The sequence below is a fragment of the Heptranchias perlo genome, chromosome 20, assembly GCF_035084215.1.
Source record: "Heptranchias perlo isolate sHepPer1 chromosome 20, sHepPer1.hap1, whole genome shotgun sequence".
NCBI classification, from domain to species: Eukaryota; Metazoa; Chordata; class Chondrichthyes; order Hexanchiformes; family Hexanchidae; genus Heptranchias; species Heptranchias perlo.
The window spans coordinates 47,253,713-47,268,236 of record NC_090344.1 but is presented as its reverse complement, the minus strand read 5'-3'; the positions used below and the strand labels follow the sequence as shown (position 1 = coordinate 47,268,236).

Below are 14,524 nucleotides of genomic sequence, written 5' to 3'. Positions count from 1 at the left end.
TTGTTGCTGGCTGATTATTGAGCAATGTGTGTATTAATATACATGCAAATCTCTAAATATATTCATGATTAATTTAATGATGTCATCTGTCAGTTACCTACTTGTAGAAAGTAGGTCAAGACAAACCCAACCCTTGGAAATTATAATGGGATTGTTCTTTGGGCAACTAGCATTGTAATAAATGCATCAATGAACACAAATAAGGAGGAACTAACTGCTGACTCATCAACAAATTAAATGGCTCGTCAATTCAAGCATTAAAGAATATATGATCTGCACTGTAAAACATTGCAGCTTATTAATTCAGAAGGTTTACACTCAGACTATGGATACAGCAAAATTCTGTATTGTATAATTTTGAAATCCTTATACAAAAAGAGGAAGGATAACAATAGAACAGTACTTGCACTGGGGAATTGCAAAAGAAATCTAGCACACTGCAACAGAGTGCCCCTCCTGACAGCCCCTTTCTATAATTACATTACCTAGAAAAATGCATCTGTTAACTCTTTAAGCATAGGTGAGATCTTCAGTTGCTTCAAACAGTAAAACAAAATCCCTAAGGATGACACTTCAATTTTTTTTCCAACTCAGAATGCAATTACTAGCTTAATTTGTTTGTTAAATTTTATGGCACCTTGAAAGTTTTGTAGTGTTATCATTTAAGCAGAACGTCAGTCGATGGCTGCAAGGTGCAAAGGAAGTTCAGCACTCATAAGGTTAACAGACTGTTAAAGCATAACCTTGGCACGTCTCTCCATGCTGAACAAAAACATCTACTAGACCTTAAAGGAACAAGAAATAGTACTGTGATATCACTATCTGAAATGCTTTACTTTGTAAAAAGGCTATAGTCCAGCAAACCCAAATTCAGTCCAGTGCATATATTTGAAACTTTGCTGTGTAAACCGAGTCCCTTTTATCACAGTCTTCATCAGCATTTTCATAGAGACTTGTGTATGCTTTGATATGTTACAGTATCGAATACCAGCATATGTGGTTCGGTGCTCCTTTGTTTATGCACCAATAGCTTGGGCTACATATGCTATCCTACATAATTATTATCTTCCAAAATAGAATCTACATTTCCCACAGTTGTCTGATAATGAAGGCTTTTGTTGGCCAGACTATGGAATGTGTTCTAAATCCTTTGGATTTCTTCACATTAAAAAAATACTAATTCTAATTTGAATCATAACATGACAGACATGTCAGAAATTAAAGCTGTGCGAAGATCATATTTCCCTGTGTTTTTCATAATGTTTCTCTTGGAATCAAAGCTTTGATATTTCTCAAATGAAAAAAAATAGTCTATGTGAAGGTAAGGCTTTCATAATACAGTTAATTTACCTTTTCAGCCAGTGTTTGCTTCTTTCTCTGAGCTTTTGTATTGTCCTTGTTCCCCACCTGCAGGGAAAAAGAATCGAACACAAAAAAAAATCAATTAAGGAATGCGACAGAGAAATCTACCCCAAACGAGACTACAGCACTGAACATGCTGATAAAATTGAGCTTGACGAATGGTCACTGAGCTAAGAGATACATTTTGCAAGGAAGGATAACAAATATCTTTTTTTAAAATTGGTATATAGTGAATAATTTGCAGTTCATTAAAAATATAACTAAAATAAATATAAGCATAACCTATCAGACAAATCTAGCAGAGCCTTCTTTTTAAAATAGCCTTCAAAAGCTTCTTTGGAAATATACCTACACTACACCCTCTATCTTGCAACACTCCTCTGAAACAGTCTCTGCTTTCTCCATCAGAGGCAGACCCTACCAGGCAGCCATCTTGCCTCCTTCTCCTTGAGCTATGTTACAGGCACCGTGGTACATTAGTTTTTTTTTAGCCAGACTCTAGCATCATTATCATATTGCCGAGCTCTCTCTAAACCCTCCCCCCGCAGCAGTAGAGACTTAAAACGTGACATGCATGCCCACTGCCTACTCAGACTCATCCGGAGCAACCAATCGGCAGATAGTCGGAGAAGGAAAGTGGAGGATGGGCTGGTTATGTTAGCTACTTGTCAATTGTCTTCCTTATTCAGGCTTCCTAAACAATACCACCCCTATGTGGTATCTATACAAGCCATCGGCATGAAATCAGTGGTAAACTGTGGAGTGGAGTAGCGGAAGTGCCGGCTCAAAACCAGCTGCACACAGCTGAACTAAGACCCATTTCCTTATTAGTCACGTGTAAAACAAGTAACTTTAGATGCATTTGGGGGAAGGGTGCATAAGATAGCTATATAAAAGTTAGGCGTCATTCTGGATTGTTCTTAAAAGGCTTTGCTGTTGCCAGTTAATTTTTGTTTCCAAAAATCCAACAAGTGCTGTATTTAAAAATGAATATTTACTTTACACTTTGTGTGTCGGATAAGAACGCTGCATCTAAAACAGCTTCACAGCATGTTGCATATAGCCTCATATCCTGGATCAGTCAAAGGTCAAAGTTTGCCACAATAGTACCTCATTGCACGCAGTACATGTTCAGTCCATTCCTGCTGTAGCAGCAACAGAAAAAGAAAGCCCTATGAAGAAACTGGGTCCCCGTGAGACTGAGCAGTTTTTTATGTGAACTAGAATTCTCAGGAGTAGCATTTTGCTTCTTAATCAAAACATTTCAGCCTCTCTCCAGCCTGCTGCAATTGTTGTCGCTGCCGTCCTCTGCTAGCTCGCGTTGGTCTGTTCCTGTCCGCTCCTGGTCTCTTTTCGCTCCTACTAACCCTTGCTTCTGTTGTTTTTTCTTAACTCCAATTGCTTTCAACCAGTTCCTGACATTCTCTCCCTTGCTGCTTTCGCGCTGCTCCTGCTGCTCTCTTCCAACTTCCGACAGTCTCTCCTGATTCCCAAAACTATGTTCTCTTCCCGTCTAAAACTTCAATTGCTGTCTTTCTGGCTTCTGCTGCTCTCCGCTCGTTCCCAGCACTCTCTCTTAACACCCACTGCTTTTGGCTTTTGTCACTGCCCTAGCTCCCATCACTTTCTCCTGGCTTTTGTTGCCCACTTATGCCTTTTGCTGCTTTCCCCTGCCTCCTGTGACTTTTCCTCGGATCAGGCTATTTTGTCCTTTCTCCATTGTTCTCTCCTGGCTCCCAGCAAACTCTCACAAATCTTGCCACTTTCTTCAGGTGACTGTTGCCCTATCTAGTTCCACTACTTTCTTCCAGGTCTCACTGCCCTTTCTGAGCTTCTGATGCTTTCTCATGTCTCCTGTTCCTCTCTTATAGTTCCCATTGTTCTCGCCTGCCTCCTTCTGCTTTTTATTCACTCTAAAATATCATTGTGCATTGCAATTAGTCTCCATACTCCGAGTAATCTCTCTCACTGCATCTCCACAAAAGTCCTCAATCAACAACTTGCATTTATATAGCGTTTTTGACTAGTAAAACGTCCCAAGGCGCTTCACAGGGGCATTTTGCATCAAACAAAATTTGACATCAAGGCACATAAGAAGATTATAGAGCAGGTGACCAAAAGCTTGTTCAAAGAGGTTTGTTTGAAGGAGCATCTTGAAGGAGGAGAGATAGAGAGGTGGAGAGGTTCAGGGAGGGGATTCCGGAACTTAGGGCCATGGCAGTTGAAGGTTCGGCTGCCAATGGTGGAGCGTTTAAAATCGGGGATGTGCAAGAGGCCAGAATTGGAGGAATGCAGAGATCTTGGAGGGTTGTAAGGCTGGAGAAGATGAAAGAGATAGGGAGAAGTGAGGCCATGGAGGGATTTGAAAACAAGGATGAGAATTTTAAAATTGAGGCGCTGCCGGGAGCCAATGTCGGTCAACAAGCACAGGGGTGATGGGTGAACAGGACTTGGTGCGAGTTCGGATACGGACAGCAGAGTTTTGGATGAGCTCAAGTTTATGGAGGGTGGAAGATGGGAGACCAGCCAGGAGAGCATTGGAATAGTGAAGTCCAGAGGTAACATCGACATGGATGAGAGTTTCAGCAGCAGATGAGCTGAGGCAGGGGGAGACAGGCGATGTTACGGAGGTGGAAGTAGGCTGTTTTGGTGATGGAGCAGATATATGGTCGGAAGCTCATCTCAGGGTCAAATAGGACGCCAAGGTTGTGAGCGGTCTGGTTCAGCCTCAGTCAGTGGCCAGGGGGAGGGATGAAGTCGGTGGCTAGGGAACGGAGTTTGCAGCGGGCACCAAAAACAATGGCTTCGGTCTTCCCAATATTTAGTTGGAGGAAATTTCTGCTCATCCAGTACAAGATGTTGGTCAAGCAGTGTAACAAATCAGAGACAGTGGAGGGGTCGCCAGAGCTGAATGTCGTCAGCGTACATGTGGAATGTGATGTGTTTTTGGATGATGTCGCCTAGGGGCAGCATGTAGTTGAGAAATAGGAAGGGGCCAAGGATAGATCCTTGGCGGGATCCAGAGGTAACGGTGCGGGAGCGGGAAGAGAAGCCATTGCAGGTGATTCTCTGGCTATGACTGGATAGATAAAAATGGAACCAGGCGAGGGCAGTCCTACTCAGCTGGACGATGCAGGAGAGGCGTTGGAGGAGTATGGTGTGGTCAACTGTGTCAAAGGCTGCAGACTAGTCAAGAAGGATGAGAAGGGATAGTTTACCATGGTCACAGTCACATAGGATGTCATTTGTAACTTTGGTAAGGGCCATTTCAGTGCTATGGCAGGGGTGGAAACCTGATTGGAGGGATTGAAACATGGAGTTGCGGGAAAGATGGGCATGGATTTAGGAGGCGACAACACGTTCAAGGACTTTGGAGAGGAAAGAGAGGTTGGAGATGGGACAATAGTTTGCGAGAAGTCATGGGTGAGTTTTTTGAGGAGGGCGGTGATTTGAAGGGGGGGAGACAGTACCTGTGGAGAGGGAACTGTTAACAATATCAGCTAACATGGGGGCCAGGAAGGGAAGTTGGGTCGTCAGCAGTTTGGTAGGAATACGGTTGAGGGAGCAGGAGGTGGATCTCATGGACAAGATGAGCTCGAAGAGAGCATGCGGGGAGAAAGGAGAGAAACTAGAGAAAGAAGCAAATTCCGGGCTAGGGTGGGGGGAGCCTTAGGGGAAGTTTGGCTTGGTGGGCTAGGGGAAGGGAGCGAAGAGGCAGAGGCAGCTGAATGGATGGTCTCAATCTTAGTGACAAAGACGACCATGAGCTCTTCGCACTTGATGTTGGAGGTGAAGGTGGAGGAGGAGGGGAGAGGGGTTTAAGAAGACGGTTTGTGGTGAAGAGAAGCCAGGGATTATCTTTGCATTGCAGGATGATCCTGGAATCGTAAGCAGTTTTGGCAGAGCAGAGCAGGACATGATATGGGACAGCCAGATCTGGCGATGAATGGCTAAACCAGTTGTCCGCCATAAACGTTCAAGTCTGCATCCTTTTCTCCCCTCATGCCCTCTTCGAGCACATCTTTTCCATGACTTCCACCTCCTGCTCCCTCGACCCTATTCCCACCAAACTGCTGACTGCCCAATTTCCCTTCCTGGCCCCTCGTTGACAGTGGCAGGGCAGGTTGAGAAAGTGGTTAAAAAAGCATACGGGATCCTGGGCTTTATAAATAGAGGCATAGAGTACAAAAGTATGGAAGTCATGATGAATCTTTATAAAACACTGGTTCGGCCACTACTGGAGTATTGCGTCCAGTTCTGGGCACCACACTTTAGGAAAGATGTAGAGAGGGTGCAGAAGAGATTTACGAGAATAATTCCAGGGATTAGAGACTTTAGTTACATGGATAGACTGGAGAAGCTGGGGTTGTTTTCCTTGGAGCAGAGGTGGTTGCGAGGAGATTTGCTGGAGATATTCAAAATCATGATGGGTCTAGACAGAGTAGATAGAGAGAAACTGTTCCCATTGGCGGAAGGGTCAAGAACCAGAGGACATAGATTTAAGGTGATTGGCAAAAGAACCAAAGGTGACATGAGGAAAAACATTTTTACACAGCAAGTGGTTAGGATCTGGAATGCACTGCCCGTGGAGGTGGTGGAGGCAGATTCAATCGTGGGCTGTAAAAGGGAACTGGATAAGTACTTGAAGGGAAAAACTTTGCAGGGCTACGGGGATAGGGCGGGGCAGTGGGACTAGCTGGATTGCTCTTGCATAGAGCCGGCGCGGACTCGATGGACCGAATGGCCTCCTTCTGTGCTGTAACCTTTCTATGATTCTATGATGAGGGCCGTACCGGGGGAACGACCAGGGAGAGAGAGAGTAATGGTTTTAATGGGAACAAGGGCATCAAGGTGGAGTTGAGGGTGTGATTGAGCAGATCGGTAGCTGGAGAAATGTCGTGGTGAATGGAGGACAAAAGGCGAGACAGTTGGGAATTTGAAAGTGCCATTGTAAGTAACTTGGGGAGACTTTTTTCCAGGGACAGATATAGAAGGAAGTCGGGTTGGGAGGGGGGAAAAGGGATGTGGGTGGAGAGGGATACAAGGAAGTGATCATAGAGGGCCTTATCTGTAATTAACACGATGGGAGTGGAGGCGCCAAGTGAGATAGCAAGGTCGAGGAGGTGGCCACGAATATGGGTAGGGGAGTTTATATGGAGGGAGAGATTAAGGGAGAATCGGAGGGCAGTGAACTCAGAGGAGAGAGAGCATGATGAGTTGAAATGGAGGTTGAAATCAGCGAGGATGAGAAGTCACTTGGTGCTGAGGCTGAGGGAGGAAAGCAGTGAAGATATCAATCCACTCCAAGAGCTGGTTTTCTGACAGTATGCTCTCAGTTGGAGCCTTGCCTGCTGGAAGTGCATATCAGGGAATTGGAGGTGTACTGCCTACAATTTTCTATCCATTAATTTTATTTGTGAGCTATGCGTGGCCTCTCTACATGCTCCCAGTCGTGCTCAATGCCCAGTGAGAGCTCCAGCAGACACTCATGGTTGCCAGGAATGTTGTTCAATGGCTGTAACTTTCCAAATCGTAAGTCAGTACCTGCCAACCACTTTCAAATGTACTCTAGGAACTCTCAGTTAGTATCGGGAGCTTCAAAAAACACTTCCTATTCCACCAGCAGCCAGAAACAATAATCCAGCAACGAACCTGCAACACCTGCATGGTCCCTTTAAATAGCGCTGTTGGGGTTCCTCCAGGCACTCTAAGACATGTTCAGGTGTGCATGATTAAGACAATGCGTTGAGTTGCGCGTTAAGGTCCAAAATGGTGTCTATCACTTTAAATCAGCGTTGCACGCTGATTGCATGCATTTTCTCCTTACTTTTACATGCTTCCGGCGTTCGGCATTTGCGCATGCGCTAACTCCTATACCAAGACAAGACGCCATCTTGGATGTTCAAGAGGCCACATAGCACCCAATTTCGCGCCCGTAATTTCTTAGTTTATGTCCTGAAACATTTTTATAATTATCTTTTGAGGACGACAGCTGCAAATGATAGAAAAGATTAATATTCCTTGTCATTGAAAGTGGACAACAATCTTAAGGATTTTAGAATAACAATTATGCAAGGTGGTACACTGTTGCAGCATGCTGTATCATTGAGTAGTGTATTATTTTCATGCTCAGGATGTAGGCACTGCTGGCAAGGCCAGTATTTAATACCCATCCCTAGTTGCGCTTGAGAAGGTGGTGGTGGGCCTTCTTCTTAACCATTGTAATGGTTTGATACAACTGAGTGCTTTCAGAGGGCAGTTCAGAGTCCACCACATTGGTTTCGGATTGGAGGCACATATAGGTCAGGCCAGGTAGTTTCCTTCCCGAGAGGGCAGGAACCAGTTGGGTTTTACAACAATCTGACAGCTACATGGTCAATTTTATTGATAGCAGATTTTGTATTATGCTGAATTCAAATTCTGAAATTGCCATGGTGGGGTTTGAATTTATGCTTCCTAGATTACTAGCCCAGTAACATAACCACTACGCTACCGTACCAGAGTATGGAGGTGCGAACATAGCATTTCTCATGCATGAGGTAGCATTTGTTGTCGGGATGTACACAGTGGAGCCCAACTGCTTCACTACAGGGAGGAAAAGTCACGATCTTCTCTTTTGTATCTCTCGGCATGGTTGGAGAGCAGCATAAGCAGTAGGAGACCATGAAGGGAAAGAGGATAAAAATAATAAAATATGTTTTAAAAAAAGCTCCCAAGTTCTCTGACAGTGCGTGATAATAACCTGGAGTGACTCACGCTCCAAAATTTTCTTCTTTCCTTTCCTGTGGACAGGCCAAACCTCTACCCCGATCTCTCTCTTGTGGTACGCTACAAAGAACTAGAAGCATAAATGTACGATTCCAGCATATCGCTTCCCAAATTAATTTTTTCCCCATTTTTCTCCTCCCATTTTGTCCCCCCCCCTTCTCTCCTGAAGGCCTTCATTCTCTCACTGGGGTATGGTTCCACATGAAGTGGTTGCTTTCTGACAGCTTGTCCAAATGGCCTTTGTTGAGGAAAAAGCCTTGACAGTGAGTATTAGACCATGGAGCTGAACCTTATGTATTCTTACCTGGTGTACATACACACACACTTTCAAAACAGGTTCATAGTATCATAAGTAGGTGCAGCACAGGAGGAGCACAAGGTTGTTGGATGGTGTTTAGGAGTGAGAACCCCTGCTGATTTTTCCTTCCCTAACTCAGGGCATTATAGTCCATGTCACAGGCTGAGATCAGCTAATTCAGCATCCACTCATGACTTCACCTCGGACCTTTCTGGTCTGTATGGCTCAGAGATGGAAGTTTTATCCATGAGCCATCAAGATAGTTAAATTAATAACGAGCAAATAAAAAACTGACAACAATGAAAGTCTGGAAGTTTGTAACTGATATTAAAAATCTGGCACTTAGTGCCCAGTGGTGCAGCACTTTCGTGTATCCACACACTGTTGCATGGTCAAACTGATGTAGGTTTCAATCTGCAATTTCCCACACGTTGAACCGCTGATCTCTCAGCTGGCCCATCTGTGACAGCAGAAAGAGGGAGAGTGAAAATAAATTGGACATGAGATAACCATGCTGTTTGAACACATCTTGAATTCATTATTTCAGTCCAGAGACACTGGCAGAGATTTGAGAGACTACCCGCTTACCTTCTCAGTCAGTAGGATGTTGTATGCCACAGGAGAACCTAAAAACTGGGGGGAAAGTAACAAAAAAAGGGAGAAGTCTAATCTAATATCAGTATGGCTGCAATGTCAAATTGTCATGGCTATTTTCAGCTTATATCTTGTGGTTTATAAAGGACATTGTGTAGAGTAAGTTTATTTCAAACCAGTTTCTTGTTTTCTCTTAAATCTAAACTGAAATCCTAATCTTGTGTATGATTCATGATATGATGGCTGATGCCATTTTTAAAAAAAAGTTTACTCATTAACTTTGTGCATTATTTGGATTGTGGCTGAGTAAGACATCAGTAACAGTGAAGATTAATCTTTATTGTGCTTTGTTAATAAGAGACCATGAGTATCAGATCGCTTTGTCCCGAAACCCACTTCCTCCATTATTAAAACTCCTTTCAGCTATATGGTTCCATACAAGCAGTGTGGCTATCCCAAGTAGTCAAAATATTGGTTGTATCACATCAAATATCAGCATATTTGATCACTGATGTAACTGTTTACCTTTTTGATCCCACTAATTCACAGTCACACTATACCATGGACATGGCCATTAATCTCACCAGCCAATAAATGTGGAGGCAGGAAATGGAGTATGTGGGCTAGTAATAGTGTGGCAGAATATTTATACCCCCTGTTTCCATTTTAAAAAACTCACCCTCTGTTCAAATCCCTTCTTGGCCTTGACCCTCCCTATCTCTGTAACCTAGTCCAGCCCTACAACCCTCTGAGAACTCTGCGTTCCTCCAACTCTAGCCTCTTACACTTTAACCACTCGCTTCGCCCCACCATCGGCAGCCGTCTCGGCCCTAAGCTCTGAAAATCCCTCCCTAAACCACTCTGCCTCCACCTGTCTCTCCTCATTTAAGATCCACCTTCAAACCGACCTCTTGGACCAAGCTTTTAGTCACCCATCCTAATATCTCCTTCTTTGGCTCGGTGTCAATTTTTATCTGATTCGCTTCTATGAAGCACTTTGGGACGTTTTCCTACATAACAGGCAATGTATAAATGCAAGTTGTTGTTGTTGTGATTGACAAAATGGAACTACCGCAGCATGAAGAGGGTGTGAGGAGGGTTGTACTGTTTGTTTCTCCAGTGCACATTTTATAGAGGACAGCAGGGCAGTATGCCTGGCATGAGATGGCAGCCAGGTTCAACACTGTGTGCACCACACACAAGACCTGGTAACATACACAGCAAAAGTTGGCACATCCGAAGGAAGGTGCCAAGTTAATCCTATTCAGTACTTCCATTAACCAATTACATGGCCCATGCAAGCATACCACAAAGTGTTGCAGGATAACATGTTGCACTTTTACTGCTTGCCCATGCCAAGCTCACTCACAACCTTACAGGTTTTAGTGCAGACCAGGCATACCCACTGTGCACACATTACAGCTGTAACTGAGAATTGAAAGCTGTGGCACTCTCATATTGTCAAATGGCTTCACACATTAAAGCACTGTAACAAAGTCTAGCCGCATGATACATGGTCACTTAATGAGACCCACGATGGACATCAGTTTCTACACATGTGTGCCACTTGTGCATGTCTCCTTTGCCTTACACCATGGAAAGACTACTTCTCTGAAAGTGCAAGAACTTGGCTCTCTTGAAGGAGGCCACTCAGGATAAACTTGCCTAAAGAGCAGTGAAGGGAGGACTTAGGCTTCCTCCAAGTCATGGGCTCACATCATCCAATTGTTATAACATACCCCCATTTTACACATTCTCACACAGTCATCCACACAGCTACAGAAACAGCAGGAACATTTTACCATGTAACACGCAACGTGTTTATTCGATAATGATGAGAGGGTTTTGTTCATGATAGAGCTTTCCTAACTGGCCAAAAGTGACTGCCTTGAGAATAGCTGTCTGCTGTAAGGTGAAGCGATATTTAACCTAGCCTATTCTTTCAAGGCCATGAGGTACAGCAGAGCAGAAATCTGCTCTTCAGTGGGAAATATTCTAAATACACACATCCTGAAGTTAGTTAAAAACTAATTGCTGTTGCTGAGGCAAGTTTGTTTATTAAAAGAAGATTCTGCAACAACAATGCTGTCCTTCCTCCTGAGACTGAACAGAAGGGAATGGTTAATTGGCTTTATGATGCTCTAAATTGGCAGCTGCTTGTAAGTCATCTTCTGTTCTGCTTGAAGAAAGGCCAAACTATCAAGGCCAGCAGAAACCAGCAGGAATTTATCAGTTGTGATTTGTTGCTGTTTTATGAATGGCATTTGAGCCAATCGGGTGCAAGTTTGACAAACGGTTTGCATGTCTGATACTTGCAATAGATGTACAGATAGATATGGTAGCATTCATATAGATTGCTTTTTTTCTGCTTTGTTATTGCTAGCACTGAGTATTGATGGACAGCAACAGTCAATCTTCTTCATGCCACTGATACATGATAACTAACAGAATAATGATCGTGATGTAATCACTGCAAAATATCTAAAGATAATAAAGCAAGAAAAGTGTCACTCTACAAACATGTACATAATATATATAATACAATATATGATAGCTTCTAATATACAATTGGAGCAAATGATTTGGCATGACAATATGCAACAAAACAACAAAGCTTGTGAATTTCTGCACTTTTCATTTGTCGCACAATTTGCCACCCAAATGCCACAATTTTGCACAAAAAGTCCGAGAGGCACTGAAAATTCTGAGCAATAACAAATCATGCACTGCAATAAATCACTTGCCTTGATGACAACAAACTAAAAATCAACTAAATTTCATTTTGTGATAAAAAGGAACAAGCATGGTACAGGTTTAAAAATCTGTGCCTATCATCGAGTTTCTTGATTCCCACACCACCACAAGCACCGCCGCCACCCCCCCACCGCCGCGCACCCGCGCCCCCCCCCCCCCGCCGCCCCTCCCAGACTCCTCACTGAACCTGGCTAAGTTTCTGGGTTCAGCCTAACTAATATAAAGTGGACAAGCTACAGGCATGAGTCATGGCTATGATTGGTAACTCGCCCATGGCAACTCCTTCTATTTACTAGCAAATGATGATTGTTCCTGTTCGCATATTCATTATGTTTAGAAGCCTGATACATTCGCGTTCCTGTGTGTCCTCCAGCCAATGTTAATAATTCAACCCTTTCCACTCCTCGTAGAAGACTGCCCATAACAGGAGGATGAAAAGCTGCACAGGAGGAAAAGCCTTAACCTTTATCCTCTGGCCTATTTGAAGGAGGAAGCTCAAGACATCCAGGGCAGGGAGAATATGGAGGAATTAGGGGATGGGAAGCAGGTCCTGGTCACAGCTCAGGATTTGTTCTCAGCTTTTTCTGCCCCTTCTTTCCCAGCCTTCTCATTCATTCACTGACTCAGTCACTGGAACCATAGCAAATACAGAAGATCAATTCTTTGTTAGTCATTTTGCAGAAAGCAAACTGAGAGCAAGTTACCATCAAGACTGCATTGAAACCTTTGTTCCTTGTCTCTTTCTGTACGTATACTACATGAGTCAGGGTTGGGATCCAGGAAGATGCTAGAAGATAGCACATATGAACAGGTACTATCACAAATTCTAAGCCTGCAAAGCATCAGCTCAGGAATATCCATAGTGTGGACTTCTGGCAGAGATTTGGAGGAGAGTCAACAGGGTAATATACAGAGCCTAAGTGAGCAAAAGCAGGTGACAATGGCACAGGAGGAACAGGAACCATGGATGCAGACCTCAATGGACCTGGCTTTAGAAAAAGTAGGGCTTCCTCCGCGTAAAGGGTGGCTGCAGTCATCTGAGAATGTGCCTTGATATTTTGATGATGTAGGGAGGAGTGTTCATGCAAGGGATCTAAAATGTGAGGGATTCCTGAATCAGATCCTGTCAAATGGTGCCCGGTCTGTGGGTTATCAATGGCATCCTCAAACCCCATTGTGTACCTTCACCATCAGAAGACTAGTGCTCTCCTCTCCTTGGCATTTCCATGGTTAGTCTGTGTACACCAAACAGCAAACAATGAAGCATGACAGTTTGGCTGGTGCGTATTGTGGGAAGCCCCAAGACCCATCAAAGCATCTGAATGTTGTATAGTGCCTTTGAAGATGGCTCTATTTGATACATGGACCTCATTTTTCCTGTGTTCGACAGGCGTATGTAGATTCTGCATAAGTGTGATTAGATAGGCTGCAGTGGGTAGACTTGGTCTCCAAAGAGTCAACCTTGCCCATTTTTATGGTGGTTAAACTATGGGGGAAACAGTGGATAGTCATCATGATTGCTGCCAGGAAAGCAGGCATTTACCTGCATGATTCTGTGCAGATGGTCACAGACTATGGGAAGTGGAACCAAGTGGAAGCCCTTATGGTTCATGAAGGCTCACCTACTGTGGGCAAGGGCATGCAGGCTACATGTATGCCATCCATGATGCACCACACTTTGAGAAATCCTGCAATCTGGGCAAAACTGAGAAACCTCTCTTTTCCACTTGCCCATGGAAAATTATGAAGTTGTCTGCTGTGATTAATTGATGCAGCACGGGCTGTACAGATACAAATTGATCGTATTTGGAAACATTTCAGGATAGCCACAAAATTGCCATGTCCAATACTGAAATTCTAAAGCTTGATTACAGCTTCCTAGCTTATGAAGATTTGTGCATGTATGGGCCAAGATAAAATTATGATCCAAGTTATTCAACAGCAGTGATTCTGTATGCCCTCTGGCAGGGTGGAAGTGGAGGACTTACACTTGAATCTGTTTTAAAGTGGAATGCCTTTGTATATAATCCCACTCTCTTTTGGAATAAGTTTTTAAATTGACCTACCTCTAATTTAATTTCTCTGATAGAATCATAGAAAGTTACGGCACAGAAGGAGGCCATTTGGCCCATTGTGTCCGTGCCGACTGAAAAAGAACCAACCAGTTTAATTCCACTTTCCATCACCTGGTCCTTAGCCCTGTAGCTCATGGCATTTCAAGTGCACATCCAAGTACTTGAGGTAAATGAGTTGAGGGTTTCTGCCTCTACCACCCTTTCGGGCAGTGACACCCGACTCTGGGTGAAAATGATTCTCCTCATCTCCCCTCTAATCCTTCTACCAAATACTTTGAATCTATGCCCCCTGGTCACTGACCCCTCTGCTTTTTTTTTTATTCGTTCATGGGATGTGGGCGTCATTGGCGAGGCCAGCATTTATTGCCCATCCCTGATTGCCCTTGAGAAGGTGGTGGTGAGCCGCCTTCTTGAACCGCTGCAGTCTGTGTGGTGAAGGTTCTCCCACAGTGCTGTTACGTAGGGAATTCCAGGATTTTGACCCAACGGCGATACATTTCCAAGTCGGGATGGTGTGTGACTTGGAGCGGAACGTGCAGGTGGTTTTGTTCCCATGTGCCTGCTGCCCTTTTCCTTCTAGGTGGTAGAGGTCATGGGTTTGGGAGGTGCTGTCGAAGAAGCCTTGGCGAGTTGCTGCAGTGCATCCTGTGGATGGTACACACTGCAGCCACCG

The 14,524-nt window shown here is 44.0% G+C and overlaps 1 protein-coding gene across 1 annotated transcript in view; it reads right to left on the bottom strand.

The window, feature by feature from the left end:
- tet3 (tet methylcytosine dioxygenase 3) overlaps nt 1–2,074 on the bottom strand; it is a 257,674-nt gene extending 255,600 nt beyond the window's left edge. Inside the window, exons 1-2 of the mRNA XM_068001248.1 lie at nt 1,952–2,074; nt 1,351–1,407 (exon numbers count right to left, since the gene is read on the bottom strand). The gene's annotated coding sequence lies outside the window, so the exon portion shown is untranslated. The remainder of the gene's footprint in view (nt 1–1,350; nt 1,408–1,951) is intronic.
- Between the last annotated feature and the right edge of the window lie 12,450 nt (nt 2,075–14,524).